General features: G+C 42.7%; 1 protein-coding gene across 1 annotated transcript in view; it reads left to right on the top strand.

The window, feature by feature from the left end:
• Positions 1-21,566, top strand: part of sema5ba (sema domain, seven thrombospondin repeats (type 1 and type 1-like), transmembrane domain (TM) and short cytoplasmic domain, (semaphorin) 5Ba) — a 206,520-nt gene that overhangs the window by 4,926 nt on the left and 180,028 nt on the right. The window lies entirely within an intron of this gene.

Raw genomic sequence — 21,566 nt, 5'->3', positions numbered from 1 at the left:
AAACAATTAATAACAGGTGTGGTTTGAATAAAGGCGACTCTGTTCCTCATTTGGAGGGCAGCTTTTAAACTGGATGTGCATTCTTCCCAACATGAGAATATTCTGGGATTTCTGTCTTTTTCCACACGTTCTCATTGTTACCCCTCTTGGCCATTAGACGAGGTGTGCGAGAACGCGCGTCGTGAGCGAGCGTGCGCTCATACGCGCATGTGTGCATGTCTGAGCAATTTGATTTTTCTCTTTGTGTGCATGCGAAGCGGACGTGAAGGCATGTGCCTTTTCTCTCCCATCCCTCCTCCGTTCAGCCTCGGCAAGGTCTGAGCAAAGCCGGAATAAAAGGGGAGCGAGAGGAGGAGAAAGTACTCCCACAGTTGATTTGACTATTGTGAGGGGGAGGAACACTATTTCCATTGATGCTCTGGATGCACGGCTCAAACCCCCAGAAGCTTTAGGAAGGGAGCTCATTCAAGGCTTGGTGTGACCCAGAGGACTGATTTGGAAGATGGGTGTTGAGCCCTTTGTGGGGAGGGTGGGAACATTGTTCCCATTCCACCGCTTTAATACTACTGTGAACCACTGGCTCTGTGAGATGGATGGGCTCTCAGGTTGTCTGTTTTCACTCTAAAGACACCGGAGAGGTCTTTTATAGTGGAAGTTTCTTGAATCTTCCAAGTCAAAGAGATTGTTTCTGCAGTTTCTAGATAGAATATATTAGATTTTTGTGTTTGTTTTGGGGGTTTTTTATGTAAAAAAAAAAAAAAAATGTTGTAATTTGGAAAAGTAATTTAAGGATCTCCTCTCTTTGCTCTCAGAGAAATCATAGTTGAGCGACAAATCATTAACACATCTGGCCATTGTTCAAAGGTAAAATCACATATATTTACCTTTGATTTTGTCATAGCTGCAAAGAAGAAAGAACAGGATGCTGTACCTCTGCAAAAACCCCAAGCCCCAAGCCTCCTCCTTCAAGTCAAGTCAGTCCGCATGAAATAGGTCAAGAAATCATAAATCACAATTTTGCTTTTGCTTTGAAACCTGTACACATTTCCGCCTCTGTTATAACCTTTGATTTAAGGACAAAAGCTGACCTTCAAAAACTGAAACAAACAAACAAACTTAGAACAGGGCATCAGACGGCAATGATTTCCTTTCTGAATTCCTTTGGCTGAAGCAAGTAGTTTGATTTGATGGGGTGGCTGTAGCTCAGGTAGTAGAGCAGGTCACCTGCTAACTGGAAGTCTGCACCAGTCTGCATGGCAAAAATCCTTGGGCAAGATACTAACCCCAGGTTGCTTTCCAGTGCATTCATCGCAGTGTGAATGTTAGTTCGGTAGCACTGAAAACCTAGAAAAGTGCTTGTGAGAACGGGTGTGATTGGGTGAATGAACAAGTTGTATAAAACACTTTGAGTGCTCATCGTAAAAAAAAAGCTAAATAAGAACATTTAACATTTACCATTGCTTAAACCTTCCGGATGGTATTGAGTATGTAAGAGCACTTGTTTTGAATGTCTGAGTTTATCTGGCATTACTCAGAGTGGATTTGGACTTTTTTAATACAATGCAGAAAGCATATTGTTAAATCAACAGATGGCAGGTCTCTACTTCACTGGTAACCTGACGTGCCACTGAACCAGCTAGGAAGTTGTTACCAGTTTTCCAAATAGGTAACATGTAAGCTGTTTGGAAAACGAGCAGCATTTTTCATTAAATAATTAGCACATTATTGCACGAGACATTTGATTAACACCACATACCAAAACGTCATCAAATAAGATCGGCAAATTACACAAAAGGTGTAAAGAAGTAAAACCTGTCGCAGTCTGAGGGGCTTCAGAAAGACGTTTGTGATTCCAGGTCTATGCAACAAAAACAAAACTGTGTATAACTGACATCATCTTCATTTCCAAAAGACATTTGTCAAGTGACTGGATGAACCATCTATCTATTTAAACACCCAGGAGAAGAAGGCGAGCACTTCCCTTTATGTTGTTGATTGAACCGCAGCTCTCATGATCGTGATCTATCGAATCGTGCGAGAATTCAGCTGCCTTACAAGGTGACTTTACTGCAGTGAATGAACGCCATTCTTTCTCAACAGCCCCTTCACTTGTTTGTTTCCATGTAGGCGTTGAAGAGCACTGTCTGAAAAGTTGCTGCGCGCTTTCCTGTAGGTGTTTCTTTGAACCGAGATCTGGTAAAAAAGCAAAGCCTGAGCATGATAATATGTATTTTCATTCCTCTATGGAAGCATCTGGATTGCTACGTTTTGCCGTATAGAAATTCAGGTATGTGGAGCAAAATATAAATACAATGGAAATTGGTTCTCTGTAACCTGACCTAAGCCTGAATGCACAAAGCATAAATAAATCACGTTGAGGTCGACAGAAGTGCTGGTATTTTTCATTCATACACTTTAAACATTAGATTATACGACTAGGAGTCTATAAAAACTACACTTGGCTGTATAAAGTGTTCAAATATTGTTAAGTGGCTTCATCAAACTCATACTTTTGCTTTCGAGTCGTCAACATTCCTCTCAGGGATCTCAGGGCTTCAGGTATTTTGCTTCAAAAAGACCCATTGTGTGCAGCTTTTAGAAACCTCTCCTAATAGACTAAGGCTCATTTTTACCCTGTAAAATGATTATATCTCTCCAAATGGAGTCATACGGTGAGATCTAAACTCCTTTCTTCAGTTTGTGCTCTGTGAAATAATAGGTTTGAAGAAGGCAGTGCAAACAAGGCTTAAACTGATATGCAGAGGCAACTCATGCACTACTCATCTAGCTTTTTATTTACACGCTGACAGGAAATGGAATGACGATATACATTATTTGTTTTTGTTAGAGACTATTTGGCATGCTAAGAAGCTGCCATTATTCAGTATGTGACTTCAATAGTACCAGGCGCTTTGGAGACTATCAGATAAAGCTGCTGAGAATTCCTGATGTGTTTACTTGACATTCGTTTGCAGTATTTTAGATTTTTATCAGCAGCCTCTGATAGGTTGTAGAACTGGCTCATTAGAAAGCGCAGCACATGCATCTCTGCCGGTCAGCAATCTGGCGTTTGTGAGCGCGCCTGTTTGTTTGTTTGAGTATCCATGTGTTTGTGTCCGAACATATGCGTGTCGGCTTCTGTTGTGTACATTTGCAGTAATGGCTAGAAAATCAGCAGCAATTAGTGAAAGCGGGCAGCTGCTCTCCGATTATACTGTTACCCACATCCCCACATTCACGTAGCATGTATAATTGGACAACCACATGTCAGGATGCGATGTGCAGCATGAGCCTAATGATTTTGCAGCACTAAATACGATTCAGTGGCGTTGTCCTTCTTCCAGATAATGGCTTGAAATCTAATGCAAGTGGAGAGTAGAGAATGACAGAGTTGTCCTGGGATCCTGAGAGCACCGTGGGATAGTTGTCATCATTTTTATGAGTCTATGATGTATGAAGGTTGAAAAAGTCCTTATTATTGTACAGGAACAGTGAAAATATGGTTAATATTAGGCTGCCATGATGTTACGTGCCGTGTAAGCGCCCACTCTTTCCTCCCACAAATACCTGAAACATTTCAAATAATTTCCAGAACAAAGAATAGAGGACAGTGGAAACAAAAGCACAACTTTTCACGTGTAGCAACAGCTTTAGAAGGACAAAAGAGAGGACGTAGAGGAAACTCCTCCCTGGGAATTTTGAATGTGTTTTTCTTTTCATAAAAGGAAATAACATTTTACAGAAAGGTGGGAACATTATGAATAACCAACAAACACAACAACCAGCTGATCGAGCCAGGAAGAGCGCAAACAGGTACATAAATAACTACACGTGAAAGTTTATGTCTTGTGTGTCTAAAAGAAGAAAACATATCAGCCAATATATTTGAATATCAGATTTTTAAACTGCCAAATATCGGTATCAGTCTTAATAATCCTATATCAGCTGGGCTCTGCTTTGCTGCTTTGAACTAGTGGATAATGCCACGTCGACAACTCCAAAGCCAAGTATAGCTCCAGTAAGATCAAATGCGCTGAAGTGCACTGGCACAGAGATCCCACATGGTGTTTTTTGTTGCTTTTTGATGTCTACTTTGTCACGCTGTTCGCCCTTTGTTTTTTTCTGATTTCCCTTTAGTGTGACAAGTTCACATTTCCCCATCTAAATGTTTTATGCAGTTTGTATTATCGCTGCCCTGACCAGATAACAAGAGGCATGCGTGTTGAATAATTACTTATCTCCTCAGGTACCACAGTGAAATCCACCAAAAAAACCCTTTTGTTACCTAATCTTCACAGCTGCGTTATTCTTCTTCTCAATCCAAAACAATCCACGCCTGCTGTCAGCCTTCTCCAGAAAATCAGCATATATAGACGTGTACTTTTGCAAGACGCAGCACGGTTCTGACAAAGGGAAGCAACAACAGAGAGCATATACACTTATTTTGTGTGGCAGCTATAGACCTATTTCACATCTGAGGTGTCAAAACATTTCAGCTTTTTCAGGGAGAATCCGATCATGCTATTATTCATTGTCTGCGTCTGTTTTCTTTTGGTTTTTTTTCCTGTCTATTTGACCTGCGTAGCAATGAGCACTCAGCAATACTCCAGCTTAACCTGACAGACTTTCAGGAGAAATTATTCTGCCGTGTCTTTTGACCTTTTTGTGTGGCTCTTGCCAGAAATCTCTTGGTTTTAAGCCAACAGGCAGACCGGAATTTGTTCTTTTTCTCCGCCAAAGTGGCTGATTTGTGATTCATGCTGCGTGCGAGCTGCGGAGTTTTTAATGGTCAAATGCAGACCTTATTATCTCCCCAGAGAACTCACTTCGATCATACTCACTGCCGTGTATATACCCCCCGATGCTAATGCTAGGTTGGCCATGAAAGAACTTTCTGCAGCCATTAACAAACACCAGAATAAACACCCCGAGGCTGCTTTTATTGTTGCTGGCGACTTCAACCACACCAACTTAAAGACAGTCCTTCCCAGATTCCACCAACATGTCTCCTGCCACACCAGAGGAGACAAGACTTTAGACCATGTGTATTCCAACCTGGCTGGAGCCTACAAAGCCACACCCCTCCCCCACATTGGACAATCGGACCATCTCTCCCTGTTCCTTACACCTAGGTATTCACCACTCATCCAACGTGTGAAACCTGCTGTGAGGACAATTAAAGTGTGGCCAGAGGGGACAGACGCAGTGCTCCAGGACAGATTTAAAAACACAGACTGGAATATGTTCACCCACACAGACCTGGACCAGTACGCCTCATCTGTACTGGATTACATCTCCGAAACCACAGACAGTGTCACCACCCAGAAACGGATCACCATGTACCCCAACCAGAAGCCTTGGATGAACCGGGATGTTCGTCTCCTCCTGAAGGCCCGCAACACCGCCTTTAGGTCTGGAGATGCACACGCCTACAGTACAGCCAGGGCTAATCTAAAGAAGGGCATCAAAAAAGCCAAACACCATTACAAAAAGAAGGTAGAAGAACACTTCTCCAACTCCAACCCCCGACGCATGTGGCAAGGACTCCAGACCATTACAGACTACAGGACCACCAAACCCTCCCCCGCATCCTCTGATGTCTCCTTCCTCAACGAGCTCAACAACTTTTATGCTCGTTTTGAGCGAGGGAACCCCACAACCACAACCAAAGCAGACGTGACGCCAGACCACCAACCTCTGACTCTCTCCCCCACCGATGTAGGAGCGGTGCTGAGCAGGATCAATGTCCACAAGGCTGCAGGTCCCGATGGCATCCCCGGGCGTGTTCTCAGAGCGTGTTCTGAGGAGCTTGCAGGAGTGCTCACAGACATATTCAATCTGTCCTTGGCCCACGCTGTGGTACCGGCCTGCTTCAAATCCACCTCCATCGTCCCGATACCCAAAAACTCCAACCCATCTTGCCTCAATGACTACCGCCCAGTAGCACTCACCCCCATCATCACTAAGTGCTTAGAGCAGCTGGTCCTAGCACACTTCAAATCCTGTCTCCCCCCCACCCTGGACCCCCACCAATTCGCATACCGCCAGAACAGGAGCACAGAGGATGCAGTCTCCATCGCACTGCACTCTGTCCTCTCACACCTGGACAACAACAACACCTACGCCAGAATGCTGTTTATAGACTTCAGTTCAGCATTCAATACAATCCACCCCTCACAACTCATCAGGAAACTGACAGACCTGGGCATCAGTTCCCTCATCTGCAAATGGTTACTGGACTTCCTGACCAACCGCCCCCAACACGTCCGGCTGGATAACCACTGCTCATCTACAATCACGATGAACACCGGTGTACCACAAGGCTGTGTGATGAGCCCTTTCCTCTACTCCCTCTTCACCCACGACTGCAGACCTGCTGATGGTTCCAACACCATCATTAAGTTTGCAGATGACACCACGGTGATTGGCCTCATCAGTGACAACGATGAGGCCGCCTACAGGGAGGAGGTGGATCGTCTGGCTGAGTGGTGCGACACAAACAACCTGCTGCTTAACACCGAGAAGACCAAGGAGCTCATCGTGGACTACAGGAGGAATGCTGACCCACATCCACCCATCCACATTAAGGGGACGGCTGTGGAGCGTGTGAGCAGCTTCAAGTTCCTGGGAGTCCACATCTCCGAGGATCTCACCTGGACGACCAACTGCTCCAAGCTGGTCAAGAAGGCTCACCAGCGCCTCTTCTTCTTGAGGACTCTGAGGAAGAACCACCTGTCCTCAGACATCCTGGTGAACTTCTATCGCTGCACCATCGAGAGCATCCTGACCAACTGTATAACAGTCTGGTACGGGAACTGCTCTGCCTCGGACCGGAAGGCGTTGCAGAGGGTCGTGAAAACTGCCCAGCGCATCGCCGGAGCACCACTTCCTGCCATAAAAGACATCTACAGGAAGCGGTGTCTGAAAAGGGCTGGGAAAATCATCAGAGACCCCAGTCACCCATCACATGGACTCTTCACCCTCCTGCCCTCTGGGAGGCGCTACAGGAGCCTCCGGACTAAGACCACCAGGTACCGGAACAGCTTCTTCCCCACAGCTGTCAGACTCCTGAACTCTGCCTCCTGACATCTGACCCACGTTAAACTCATGGACTGAACATACACACACCCACACACACAATGGACAACTGTACCCTCAAACACACAATAATAACATGGAGTGAACCACCACTCACAACCACTAGCACTTTATATAGCCTCTGTAGAAATTATCCACACCCTCACTTACCTTAACTGCACTACTGTATAGCCCTGTGTAAACAATCATTCTGTACATACGATAATTTTTAACCCTACAACTGTTTACAACTTGCATAGTTCCCATTTCTGTATAGCTGTATATCTCAGATTCTGTAAAGTTATTTATTTCATATTCTGTATAGTTTTTCATATTTATATCCTGTCCATATCCTGTACATAGCTTGTACTCACTACAGCCTGTACATACTTATAGTTATAGAATATTCACAACATACTTCATACCGTGTACATTATAACATAATAGACCCATTTCTGTAATATACTTACATATCTATATTATTGCTAATATATATTGTAATATATCTATATCACTAAGTACTTCTGGATGGATGCAAACTGCATTTCGTTGCCCTGTACCTGTGCATGTGCAATGACAATAAAGTTGAATTCTATTCTATTCTATTCTATTCTATACGCTCAATTCTGGATATGAGGCTGACAGGGGAATAGTGCTGCAAGACTGTAGCCTTAATTAAGGACTCATTAGCTAACAGGTGCTGAACACTGAGAACATATACAAGCACAGGCCTGAAATGAGCGAAACAGTAAGTACTGCGAGTGCAGGCACTTCAGATTGTGACCACGATCCTTATTTGAAGCTGAACATTGAACAAAGGTTGCTGTCTTTGGCCAATGACAAGTCTGACGGGCAAGTCAACAAAGTGGAACAGAAAGCACGACGCGTCTACGCTCTGCCTCCCTGGCTTTAAGTGTTCAATCATAAACACATTTTTGTGCCACACTACCTCTACAGCACTGCTGAGTCAGGTTAGCTTTGGTTACTATGGCGATAGAAGTGGCTCTCGGTGGGGGCAGGAGGGTCTGCTTGAGACTGAAGCAGAAAGAGAGGAGTGTGACAGTGATTAATGTCCTGGCAGAAACAGAGACGGTCAACTCTCAGAGCCCCGTTGTCACCATCAGAGTATTAAAAAGCACGCCGCGCCCAGCACCTCGTCTCAAAAGCACCAGAATGGCTGGAGGTTTAATCACAGTCATGTGAATTATTTATTACATAAAAATCTATTACTTTTTGACTTGGTGGATGAAAGCGAGAGTAAATTGAAATGTTGGATTAAGCCAAGAAGGAAATGAGATTCACCTGCGTGTCTCCTAAAATCAATCCTCTCCATCCTGCTGATTAATGGCAGAACATTTGTCTCAGCATCTTGCACCGAGGTAAATGCATCTTATTCCAAAAACATCAAACAAGTCGAAGTGGCCTTTTTCTCCAACCTCCAGGTGGCGAGGGGAGAAGGGGCTACTGTTGAGTCACATGGCTCTCCGATTACCGTGCAGCCTGTTAACAAGGAAGCGAAGTGATGGAAGACTGTGGGCCAAGTGTCTGCATGATAGAGATAAGCGGCCAACTGGGCATCCTCTATCCACCACCGCATCCAACCCCTCCACCCCCAACAAGAACACTCAGGAAATACTATGCCTGGATATTTAACCAGCAGGGTTCAATGATGGAAAAACTTTAGTATGTGGCTATATTTGCACAAAAAAACCCCACTCACGTGCACGAACCCTCCTTGTATTGGACACACTTTTGTATGGGAAAAAACTCTTAAAGCTTTGTCACGGTGACTGTCCCTCTTTCATGTGGCCCACCTGGATGCTTAGGCCAATTAGAGCTCCTTTTCAGGATCTTGTTCTCTTCTCGGGATTTTGCACATCACTGCACTTTTCCTTCCTCTGCTTCTTTTTACTCCACCAACCCGCTGCAACACTGTGGCTGAAATCCTCTGTTGGGCCACTGTACTGCCCAGTGTGTGAGCGTCACGCACTGCTGTTAATCTCCTCCAGTAACCTTTGCACCTGGAATCCATGTCCACCACCTACAGACATTTTTTGCTCTCTGTTACCTGACCCTCTGGGTTTCCATCTCATGTTGGTTACAGTGCAGTGACAGTACAGTGCTTGTGTGAGACCTTTTTAAAAGGCACAAAGAAGTGGCTCCACATATATAGGCAGTATTTCAAGAGATAACATAACCTTGCCATCTTCCCCAAACCTACAATGCTTAATAAACTTATTAGACCACCACCCGATCTAAGGTTTATGTTTAAATTAACAGTATTTCTGCAATGGTTAATCCACCAGCATGTGCAACCTCTTTAATTCAAATAATGTTTTTAACTCTAATGATAATTATTGCTGTTATTTATGAATTTTCACATGTACAGTCTTAGAAAAAAGCAGAAAAAATAGTCAAGCACAGCATTGTCTGCCAAATTACTGTAATTTATGTGCGTTTCTAAACACGTGTGTCAGACAGTTTTATTTGCGTTCGCTTGTGTTTCTGACAGGTGCTCTAATAAATTTGTTTAAGCACAGTATAGCTTCTTCAATGGACTCCAGTGCAATAAATGGGAGGTTTTAGGTTTTTAATTTCTGTTTACAAAAGGCTTAAGAAACACAGCAGGAAAGCAGTAGAGCACTTTCTAGCTATGTGTAAATCAGATGGTGGAAGTTTGATGGCAGAGTAAATGTCTGCCCCCACTCACAGCAGATTGCTCTTGCTAGTGTTGGCCAGCAGCCCCATTCATCACCCGCCATGAGCGGTTTTCTTTTAGGTATGGCTCAGGTCCCAGTGGAGGTTTTGAATGTGTGGCGTCCCCCTGAATGCTAAATGTATTGTTAAACAGACATTTGGAGCAAGGACTGAGAACACCTCATTTATTTATCTATGTGTGCTCTCATTTATGTCTCAGCTCTCAGATTTCTTTTTAACTCTTTCGCCCATAAAGACAACATTTGACGACCTCCCCTGTACTCACAATAACAAGTACTAAAACCTCAGTGTATATTAATAAAGATGTGGTTTGACGACTGTTAGATTACTCTCAGTAACTCTGTAAGCAGGCCTAAAATATGACAGAAACCACTCAATTTAGACAAGAGCTTCAAGGGTTACTCCTAGTAGATTTTCAAGGGGTAAAGAGTTAAATTAATTTAAGACCTTCACTTACTAGCATTTAGACTTTTCAGCCACTGACTCTATAGAAAATAATCACATAACCATCACGATGTTTTCTGGACTGGATTTGTGTGTTTTAAGAAATATTTGGACGAGGATGACGTAATAAGCTATTGCTAGCTAGCTTGCTTGGTTAGCAAGCTGCACACATTAACAGTGTTGGCAACTCCCAGTGTTGGGGAGTAACGGAATACATGTACCGCCGTTACGTATTTAAAATACAAAATATGAGTAACTGTATTCCGTTAAAGTTACCGTTTAAAAAGGTGGTATTTAGAATACAGTTACTTTGTTGAAATAAATGGATTACACGGCGGTACTTCCCTGTTTCATTTTGTCGCGGGTCAGGACTGTTTCGGTTTTGTTTGACAGCTACGTTCTGTTGTTCCAGGCGGCAGCGTTACGGTTGCCATGGTTACAGGGTGACGCTCTCTTTGTGACTGTGTTTCCTGGGTGAGAGAGCGCCTTTTTTTGTTGTTGTTGTTGTGCTAAGCTAAAAGGTAGAGTGTTACAGACATAGCCCTAAAGAATGTAGCCTCATGGGCAGTGTAGTCCGTGCTGCAGGGAGAATGGACTGCCATACACGTTATGTGTCTGTGAGCGCGAGGAGGGAGAAAAAGGAGAGTCGAAAAGCAGGAGTTTATCGTCAAGCAGAAACGGGAGCTGGAAGCATGTAAATATAATAATAACCACTGCAGCCAAGAAGAGTGCCTGACGAGCCCAGTTGTAAGTAAGCTATTACGACTCGACTGTACGCTGTGTTCGTGTTTTCATCCGAAACAATAAGTTCCGTTGGAGCAGCCTTTCAACGCCTCTCTCTGTCTCTCGCAAGCAAAGTTGACCCAGACAACAAAGTAAGGCTAGTTTTCGGCTACGAGCCCAACACGAACCTGAGATATTAGTCAGAGGTCCTTTACTACGGTTCAGACCCGCGGACCTTCAGTAATAGTAATAAATCACATTCATGTAGTTGTAAAAGCATGATAATATATTAAGTAATCCGAAGTATTCAGAATACGTTACTCTCATTGAGTAACGTAACGGAATATGTTACAAAATACATTTTGGGGCATGTATTCTGTAATCTGTAGTGGAATACATTTTAAAAGTAACCTTCCCAACACTGCCAACTCCTCAGTAAGGAAAATCGCTATTGGTTGTCCTAAAAGTCGCTAAATGACGTCATCGCCTAATTTGCATAATTGGTCATGCTAATCTAATTGTAACCTATGTTGTTGGAGAGAGAAATAACATCGTGGAAGAGACATAAAGTGAGTAAAAAACGTCCTAAATGCATTTAGAGTTTATTTAGAACTACAAATTAAATTTCTTTTACCAATTATTGTTTTTTTTAATGTCACAATTCCAACCCTGCTCCTTTACCTGGGCTTGGACTGGCAAAAGTGACCCGAAATAGGCACTCTGGTGAAGTTACTTTGTGTGTGTGTGTGTGTTTATAAGTAGTTTTAAACCTTGTGATCCACAAAACAGCATAAGAGTAAAAGAGTAAAAGAAGAACTGACTGCGTTACAGCACCCGCTGCTTGTTGAGAGTAGCGCTTTCACGTCTTTTTTTAGCGATGATTTTTAGAAAAAAAGTCGCTAAGGGGTCTGAAAACTCGCTGAATATAGCGACAAAGTCGCTAAGTTGGCAACACTGCACATTAACTGTATGCAAAGCACAAACACAGACACAGATACTTGCCACTTAGCTGCCACTTAGCGGCTAGACCCTGGCCTAGGCGTGCATGACTAGTCTTGCCTAGACTGGTTTAAGCGCAGGCTTTTGGCAGTCGCTAGCATAAAACTGGCGATACACCAAAAAACGTCCTCGCCATTGCTTTAGTTGCACACAGGTTGCTGTGGTCGCCAGTTTGCATGGAAGTAAAACATGTATGTTTTTCGAAATGTGTTGACTGCAGCATTAAAGCATTAAAGTTTACTTTAAGGTCAAATCTTCTCTATTTCTGGAGGCGAGTGTTTGCATACAAGCTGGAATTTGCCATTAGTTGTCAGCCACATGCCACATTTTTCATTAAATAGAGGCTCAAGCTCAGGTGTCATCATGTGGCAAAGATGTATAGTGTCAGTAAGGAGATAAAATGTGGCTTATATCTGAAAAAAACAAAACAAAAACATATTGAAGGATTGTTTGCTGAGATAAAAACATGTTAATACCTAGAATGAATATCAGCAGCACCAGTGAAAAAGACTGGAGTGCAACTTAAAAAAACCCCAAAAAAACAAAGCAGTAACATGAGGGAATAATTTTAGATTTAGGCCAACATGCATATCCTAAACAACTGAAGGTGGTCCTCCTTGGGCTCTCGCACTCTGGGGCCTCTGGATGTCTGGAGCCTGGATCTCCTCCATGCCTGCTTCATGCCCTGGGGGCGGGGCTATGGCTCTCTACATCCTCTAGCAGACCGTTACATGGGGAAACCTTTCGATTACAAGCGCGCTGATCCACACAGGTGTGCACACGGGTGTTCACTGTTCATAGACATAAACTACACCTCATAGGCTGCTATTTCCAAGCACATTGTGCGCTGTCGGTTCTGTTTGCTACACAACAACATTCAATATTTAGTATTTACTGCTGTTTACACTTAGCTAGATTAACGTGATGGTGTTGTGTTTAGTATGTTGCTGTTTTTTTTGCTTGTTTTCTCTTCTTTTTTCCCCTCTCCTTTCTCTTTTTAAATGCCCTTTCTCACTGTCCCTCTTCCCTTCTGTTTTTCTTTTCTTTTCCTTCATCGTTCTCTCTCCCTTTCCTATCCCTCAGTCATGTCTGTCCCGTCTGTAACAACTGAAAATAAAATAAAATAAATAATAACAACAAAGGTCGATCAAATGGACCAATACGGCGAGGCTGTGATGATCCATTTGGCAAAGTAAATCTATTGGGTCTCCTTGTTGGTCTTCAGACAACAATTCTGACGGCTAAAGAACCAAATGGGACAGGCAAAAAACCCCCCCAAAAAACAAGCGAAGGAATAAACTGCATAAACAAATTATGCTGTGAGGTATTCCCGTCACATTTTTCTCTGTCATAATGCCCTGCTTGTCCCTCCTCATTCTAATGTGTCCTTGTAGTATCTTAAACTATATCAATGTCCAGAGATGTGACCTTGTTATTTCTGTGCCTCCTCTCAGCTGCACTGAATCTAATTTACATCTAACCCACAAGGCTTTATTTACTTGATTACACTACAGTGGTTTGGTCTGTTAACACCAACCTGGCTGGGTGAATGGCGGGATGGTGATGGAGGCAGGCAGATGAATACTTACATCACGTCACTGCAACAGCACTGGCAATTACCACAGGGTCAGACAAGCCTGTGTGTGTTGTTTAGACACATGCTGCTCTCTCATTTTCTGTGGTGCTCTGGTTTCGCCTCTCATTCCAGCTCCTGTGAATTATGTCGCCCGTGGGGACATGGGAAAGAAATACTCTTCACACAGCTCTCTCAAACAACTTTTATGCTGCAGACGTGGCTTCTAAAAGTTTTAGAGGCTTTGAGAGACTGTGAGACATGTTGTGATGCGGCAAGCACAATCAACAGACGCAAAGAAGTAGGGCTTGGGCACACAAACTGAATCTCCAAGAGCTCCTGAGATTGCGTTTTCATGGGCAGCAGTGCAAAATGCAAAAAGGCCTGGCAAAAGTTGAATAGAAAGAGGAGGGTGTGGTGACTTACAACCTCCTCATGCAATGAGACTTTATACTGTTTGTCCAAAAGTCTGAACGTTTGCAGCTTTGCCTGATGTCTGGTTGCTGCAGAGTGGGACAATGTAAGCACACATCACCACAGATTCTGTGCCAAAGACAGATGTTGGGCTTTTAGTTAAGCCTTACAGTGACAGGAGAAATTAATAATGAAATAAAATGTGACAATGTGATACATTTCAATAGTAGAAGATGAGAAACTGTTAGGAAAGTTGGAAAGGAAGCCATGACACTCAGGATTGATGAGGCGCTGTAATCCTAATTGTCCAACATAGGAAACAACAGAAAACCAAGTTATAAGCGGCGGGTCTCAGGTGGTTTTAGTTACTAGCAGAAGCCAGGTGTCTTTTGCATACTCTCAAGCTGCCTGCACTGGTCATGAAGATAGGGTTCTTTGACTCAGACAGCAGGCTGGCGCAGCTCAGAAGCTGTTATTACATGCCCATGTCTCAGTTTACACGTGGAAGGGTCTTCTGTATGCAGAGCTCACCCTGAAAGGACAGATTGTTTAGCTATCAGTGTTCGCAATACTCATAACCTGTGGCTTGCAGCAAGTGGAAATGGGTTCATGGCACCAAGGCTGAGTGTATCTTTAGATATGAATTTCCTAAAACTAAAATATCTAAAGTTCAGCAGTGGTTGAAACTCATATGGTTTGGCTGGAATGAAAACTTCTACTACTTCTCCTCTACTCTTTAAAAAAAGTATTTTATTGTTGGGATTAATCTGTTTGGATAAGGCTTCTACATTAATGCTGGAAGACAAGCATGAAGATGTGATTGTAATAACCTCCACTCTTCTTGGAACACTTTAATTCTGCAACCTTTCTGCGGGGAAATTAATCCCATTCAGCCGTTCGATCATTACTGTAATCCAGCGCTAATGTTGGCTGATAAATCGTGGCTCGCTGAGAGCATTCCAGGTGTTGAATGGGGATCTCTGAGCTCTGTGCAGGCCAGTCGAGTTCCTCTGCAACAAAACTGGGACAAGCATTTCCCTGCGGGCCTGGTTTGGCTTATGTACAGAGGTAATGTGGTGTTCAAACAGGAACACGTCTGGAAAGGCATTACTTAAACATTATATTTATGGACTTTATTTGATTGGGATGAAAGGATTTTTAACCACTGGGCTATTTTCTGTGGTTCGCTGTCCCATGTGTATGAAGTGCATATGTATTAAACATGTGGCATGGTGCAAGATTCCAGTTAACACTCACAGTTGGACTGGAAACTTGTTTCTCTTAGCTTTATTCGCAGCGGAGTAGCCTGCTCCAGTCACCCTCGATGCCCCCTGCTGCTTTGACAGCATGCCCCTGCTGGCAGGATGCCCAGACATCCTTAGCGATTTACAAATCAGCAGTGGTGGCGGCCATGCCCACGCGTCTTTGACTTTGCCGAAGATGTGCTCCTATTCATTAAGGCAGCACAAACGACAGAGGGCCGTTTGTGCTCTGGGGCGCGAGGGATAACCAAGGCATAAAACACGAGCCCGTTGGTCAAGGACGGCCAGTTTGTGTTGGCTGGACTTCATTTAACTTTAGGTGTCATTTCTCTGTCCCTCCTGTTTTGTTTCTGCTGCGTTGTGCCTCTCTTCCATGTCGTCATTTGTTTTTGCATGAAGAAAGTAAACGCAGGTAATCTAAATGAGCGTTTTCCAGTGGCCGCATTTTTCTGTGATGGATATTTATTAGCAGGATCCTCCTGGTGCGTCTTCAATTCATTGCCCTTCTGTGATTTGTGTCTTGGATTAGTTTCATTTTAGATTCAATCAAAATCTGATTTTTTTTTTTTACAATCGTTCACTGGTAATAAATGCGGCACCCTGGATCTGGAGAAGATTTGAATGGACTGGAATTTTAACTTTTTGTTTTCTCTTGTAATTTCCACAAGCAGCAGGTGTTGCAAACAGAGTCTGAAAGCTAATAGTTTTGAGTATTCAGAAACTCACTTGTAAACTCATATCCTACAAGAATTTGCAAGTTTATGAAGCAGAGCATCAGTGCATCTGTTGTTCAAATCAACCCAACAAAGCATGCGCTCTCCCTTCCTCCCACAGTCCTAGAACGTGCATTGGGTCAGGACAACCGGTGATTCTAAATTGCCCATAGGTGTGAATGTCTGTCTCTATGTGTCAGTCCTGCAACAGGTTGGTAAAATATCCTGGATGTACTCTTTGGCAGCTGGAACCAGCCCCTTCTTGATCCTGAATTAAATAGGTGGAAGAAACTGTGTTCAGTAAACTTTTTTGAATGTTTGCCGTCTTATTAATGGATGTTCTCAGCCATGCTGCCACGAAAATACAGGAAAAAATTGCAAGAAATCTTGTTTGCCAGCTGGCTGGAGACTTTGTGTGTGAAGTTTCTCCCTGCGTCTCCAGCTTGCTCCAACAGTCCAAAGACATGCATGGGTTATGTCAACTGACTTTTGCCCTGTGGGAGCTGCGATCGGCTCTGTAGGCAGTGTATATGTTAAAACTGTCTTCTCTCTGGCTTTCTGTTCCTGTTCTCAACAATGAAATCCTTCTACAACTTTGGAATGCTGAATATTAACAGTATATAGAACAACGATAATTCTATTAGCTTTCAACAGCGAGATCAGTGCTGTCAAACCCTGATGAAAAATACTTGCTGAATGCTGACAGAGTATTTAATCTTTTCGAATAATTGTTTTAATATTCGACAGTCCAGCAGTGGATACCCATTAAGTTGAAATGTGGACACAAGACCTGTGATCATTTTCCAGGTTTGCATAAAAACTGAAGAAAAAAATCACTGTTAAAAGGAGAAAGTCGTTTTTTAGTGGCTAACTTGGAATTATGATGGAAACCTCTTCTGTAACCCATTGAGCTGATATGGTTCCATAATTTCTAAGTACTATAGTTTTAGATCAGTATTAAAAGCCATTATGGTGACATTGTGATGACTGAGGCAGCTCAGATCTGTGATGCAGCAGAATGACCTGGGGTGCTATAAAATATTCTGAAGTAAAAAGACCCTGGCCTGAATCCAGCATCATGGCCCTGCATCTGCTGACAACAGCCATTTGATACTGAGGACAGAGGACAGGACACTGCTCTTTGCTACTGTATACGTGCATGTTTATGTGTTCCCACATACTCCCTGTGATCTAGTGTGGTGACTTTAGCCTCCAGGGACACCCAGACAGCTAGCTGGCACAGGAATGTGACAGAGGCTAAAAGACTTATGCCACCTCAAGCCATCGTCTCCCTCCAATGCCACTTCTCGTTTTTGTCTTTTGTTTTGGTGCCAGACTCTAAATACACCACAGGTGCATGATTTCAAAGTGTACTGTAAAACCCAAGGCTATGAGTGAGGAATCTAAGATGCGCACAACTGACAAAAAGCATTTTTTTCTTTCTTTCTCTTTACTGGCTGATGATAAAGGCACTACTATCCATTCAGCCTGAGTGGAGTGATGCAAAATATGCGCTCTGGAGCTATTGAGAAGCTTTGGTTGTAAAGCATAGTTTATCTTGTTTGTGGTTTTTATGTCTGAATGACCATATTCTTCCTAAATTGCTGCTTTTCTTTGGCTCTGTTGCTGACTGAGTCAAACCTATTTCATGCTTATTGTGATTGCAGTACATCTATCACAGCACATCACTCAGCCTCCATAGCTGTTTGTGGTTTAGTTACACAAACCGCAGTGGCACTTTGTTCAGTGGCTTCTTTATAATCCCTTCACTTAAAGGCTTTCCTTCAGATTTCTATGAATTAATATTAAGACACCTTGAGACAGTTGTATTGAAACTACCCGTAATCACACATTTGAGCTTCAAAGAAGGCTTTCTTAAGCTCAACAACATATCCCAACCTTTAATTTAGCTCTGAGCACTTAAATGTCCAATCAGGTTGGATTTAGTGACTTTAAAACCTTTAATTTAGACAAAATTATATCACAAGAATTAAGAATTAAATAAATGTCAGCCATTAATAAAAATAAGGTAAGATATTGGCCTAAAAATGTCAATGATCTCACTATTAGATCCTTAGGTTTATAGAAATATTAATGAAATTTTTCACCTATAAAACAAACAAATAACAAATTTATTAAGTAAAGGTTGCAAAACACTGATTGGTTGGTTTTTTTTTTTGCATAAGAGACACTTGAAATACAGTAGAGGCTGCTGCCCTTTTTACAAGGCCAGAGTGATATTTAGATATTCCAGCAACGACTGCAAGCTCAACCGTCGATTAGAGTGTAAATGATAATCTCATGAGTCAGGAAACACTAATGTTATTGAACCTCCTCTTAAAATTTGCAGCTGCGACAGATTTGATGCAACAGAGAGGAAACACATGCTACATAAATTTTAGCCACACTAACACAGAGAAGCATTTTTTCAGTGGCTGTGCCATGCCCGGCATCCTTCAAAAAACAGCAGCAGCTGCATTTTTATGCTGTAACAGATAGGCCTCGGTCCTGGCACACGGCCCTCCAGGGGAGAAAATGACTTAATTAACACTGCTATATTATCTAAGTAATAGCCACACTGGGTTTTTCCTATGACAGATTGCTGTATATTAACATTTTGGGGCTCTGTTTCTAATTGCTCTCTGTAAAAGCATCCAGTCGTTGGCTGTTAAGTAAGCAGGTTTCGTTACTTACTAACCGGGAAGAAAGAAATGATGCCATATGAATGTTGCTGTTTCAGAGTAAATACTCTATATGGGCAAAAGTCTCAGCCCACAACTGTTAACCTCTGAGTTCAGGTGTTTTCAGTCCTGTTGAATCAGGTGTGTAAAATCGAGCACCTAGCCGTACGGTCAGCCTTTACACACGTTTGTGAAAGAACATTCGACTGTGGTATTGTAATAGGATGCAACTATTGCAACAAGTGAATTTGTGAAATTTCTTCTTTTTGAAATTTCTTATGCAGACTTAATAATTGCAAAGATCCAAACCTCCTCTGGCATTAACATCAGCACAAGAACTGTGCGCCAGGAGCTTCGTGGCATGGGTTTCCACTAGGGCTGGGCCATATCATAGCATTCACGGTAATACAGGTATAAGGTTAGGCAATGGTAAGAAAATGAAATATCGAGATGGGTAAAACGCGCATGCGCAGTGCCTTTGTTTTCATACGCACGTGGAAAAAGCGTGCCGGCGATGGAGAATGAGAAGGGCGAAAGCGGATCGTTGAATGAAACAGATGAACCAGAATTGGTTTGTAAAAATGCTGCAACTTCAGTGGTGTGGAACTGGTTTGGCTTTCGTCCCTCAGATACACACCAAAGCACATTTTTTTGGTAGAGCATGCAAGCGGGCCGTTATTACCGTTATTACCGAACCGATTTTATGTGGCACACGGCGTTCAAAAATCTGTCAAAAATGTTTCAGTACGACTTTGCTAAGCTACAAACCTGCACCGCTTGATGGATTGTCGGAGCATTAAGGCTACCGTAGGCAGGAGCCTCGCGGAGTGATACGTACTGTGCTTCAACATCTTGTGTGTGTATAACCTCTTTTTAAGTTTTGTGGATATTATACATGGTTATGCTGAGGATATGTCGGCCAATTTCCACTGGAAATGCCTTTTGGTTAAACTGTCAGCAAGGAATTTGCATTTGCACTGTTAAATTTTTATATAACTTTAATGCACATAAAAAAACAGCTGCTTGTTTAAGTGAAAATACATTGATGGGGATTTTTTTGCACTAATAAAGTTGTGGAGTTGTAAAGTATTTTGTCTAGTGTCAATTATATCGTCAGTTATATTGTTATTGCAAATTTTCAAATGTATATCGTGATAAATATTTTTGGCCATATTGCCCTGCCCTAGTTTTATAAGTGGCCCAGCACTTTATCCAGTGCATCTATTCAAGGTTCTTCTTGTCTCCTTCTGAGCCTTTTTTTGCCTTTTCTGAGAGCATTGTTCTTTCCCCTCTTTGGTGCTGTAGACTTTCTACTGTGAGATTCTGTAACTGGTGGCATTGTGAAAACCGGTCTGATCGGGATTGAATCTAAACTATGATGGGCACATTTCATAGCAATTACATTGAGCTAGCAACATTCAGTTTATGATCAAAACCCTTCTATTGCCACTTTAATAACAAGTTGTGTTTGTTTTTAGATTTCAATGTTTTCAGGCACTTTTGAATGACTTTATACCCCGCGTGTCCCCAAGAACCAAGAATTGTTTTGCAGCAGCCTCCTAGATGCCATAAAGTGAAATGAAGCAGAAATTGAATAAGGGTGGTTTTAAAGTTGTTGGAGGCAACACTGGCCTCATTCACGCCAGATTGTATCCCAGCAAACTTTGATCCGCTGCTTTGAGAGGCTTGACAGAAGAGGGATGCTTAGATCACAACTTTGATTGCTTCACAGAGTTCTGCTTGGAAATGTTCTTTCTTTGCCCGCCTGATGAAACCTGAATTAATAATGTATCACTTGCAAACTACCTTGTGTTGACTCGTGCAGGTTGTGCAGAGGGCACCTTAAGTTTGTTTAAAGTGTTGTCAGGAGTAAGTTATGTTGTGTTAGCTCAAACATTTTGTTAGAGTGGACTGGGAATCAGTTGGAAGCAGGCTTTCAAAACGCACACGACACCCACGCCTATGCACACTCAGACGGTGTAACACGCTTTAGTGCTTCCTTTTATTCCCCCCCCTCGGGCAGAGCTCTCTTTGAACCCAAATTAATAGCCTTCTTTACTGTATCACATATAATTTGAACCTGTCTCTCCGTTCTGCAACTCAATCTTAATTGCTAAGTACCTCCATTTCAAGAGTTGTTAAGCAAACTGCGTGTATGACGGATGAGTCTGTGGCAGTAAACACCAAATTACTTCATCAAACACTCTTTCTGTCTTCCTGGTGCCTTTCAAAAAGTCAGAAACTCTTTGCTGTCGTCCCAGGAGAAGAATTCGATAACAGACAGGGGCATTGGTTACCTGCCACTTTCCTTTTTCTTTAGTTATATCCTCACAGCTCGATGATGAATGGGGGTTTCATTTCTGCACTTTAAAAGATGGATCGGGAGCTTGATTTCTCAGCCCTTTGCATGTTAAACGGTTTAATTCGTGCTCTCTTCCACCCCTCCTTTTCACACTTTCCACATTTATCTCTGTCGTTTGTTCTCCCCTGTTTACTGTGTATCATCCTTTTTAATCACAAACTTGCTTTTTAATTCCTGACCATGTCCTATTTTCCTGCCTGTCCGCTATGCCGTTGCTTTTCATTCCTTGCTTGATGTCTCTCTTTTACCAATTTTCTCCTTTTCACTAAGCCACTTTCATTTTTTATTTTTTTTGGCCCTTTCACTCTCTGCTCCAGGTGGGATTTCCATTGATTAAAACCAGACGTACCCTGCACTTTTGTGTCCAACTGACCAAGCCCAGCTCACTAAGACGAATCACCTGCAGTCCTTTTCTATCAGTCTGCACTCCTTCCACATCCATCCCTGACTCTCGTGGCTGCCGGCTCTAAAATGAAACGAGCCCCAGACTGATTGCGTTTAGGTTAAGGAAACAATAAGCCGTTTTAGTGTGTTTGTGTGGGTATATAAGGGTTTAGTCAATAAAACCATTGGTGCTTGAGGGCCTCTCAGCTTGGATCA

This window comes from Diplotaxodon limnothrissa, linkage group LG16, assembly GCF_057381915.1.
Source record: "Diplotaxodon limnothrissa isolate DT_005_m linkage group LG16, D_limnothrissa_male_GT1.1, whole genome shotgun sequence".
NCBI lineage: Eukaryota > Metazoa > Chordata > Actinopteri > Cichliformes > Cichlidae > Diplotaxodon > Diplotaxodon limnothrissa.
Note: the sequence above shows the minus strand (reverse complement) of the source record. Positions and strands in the feature narration are given on the sequence as shown.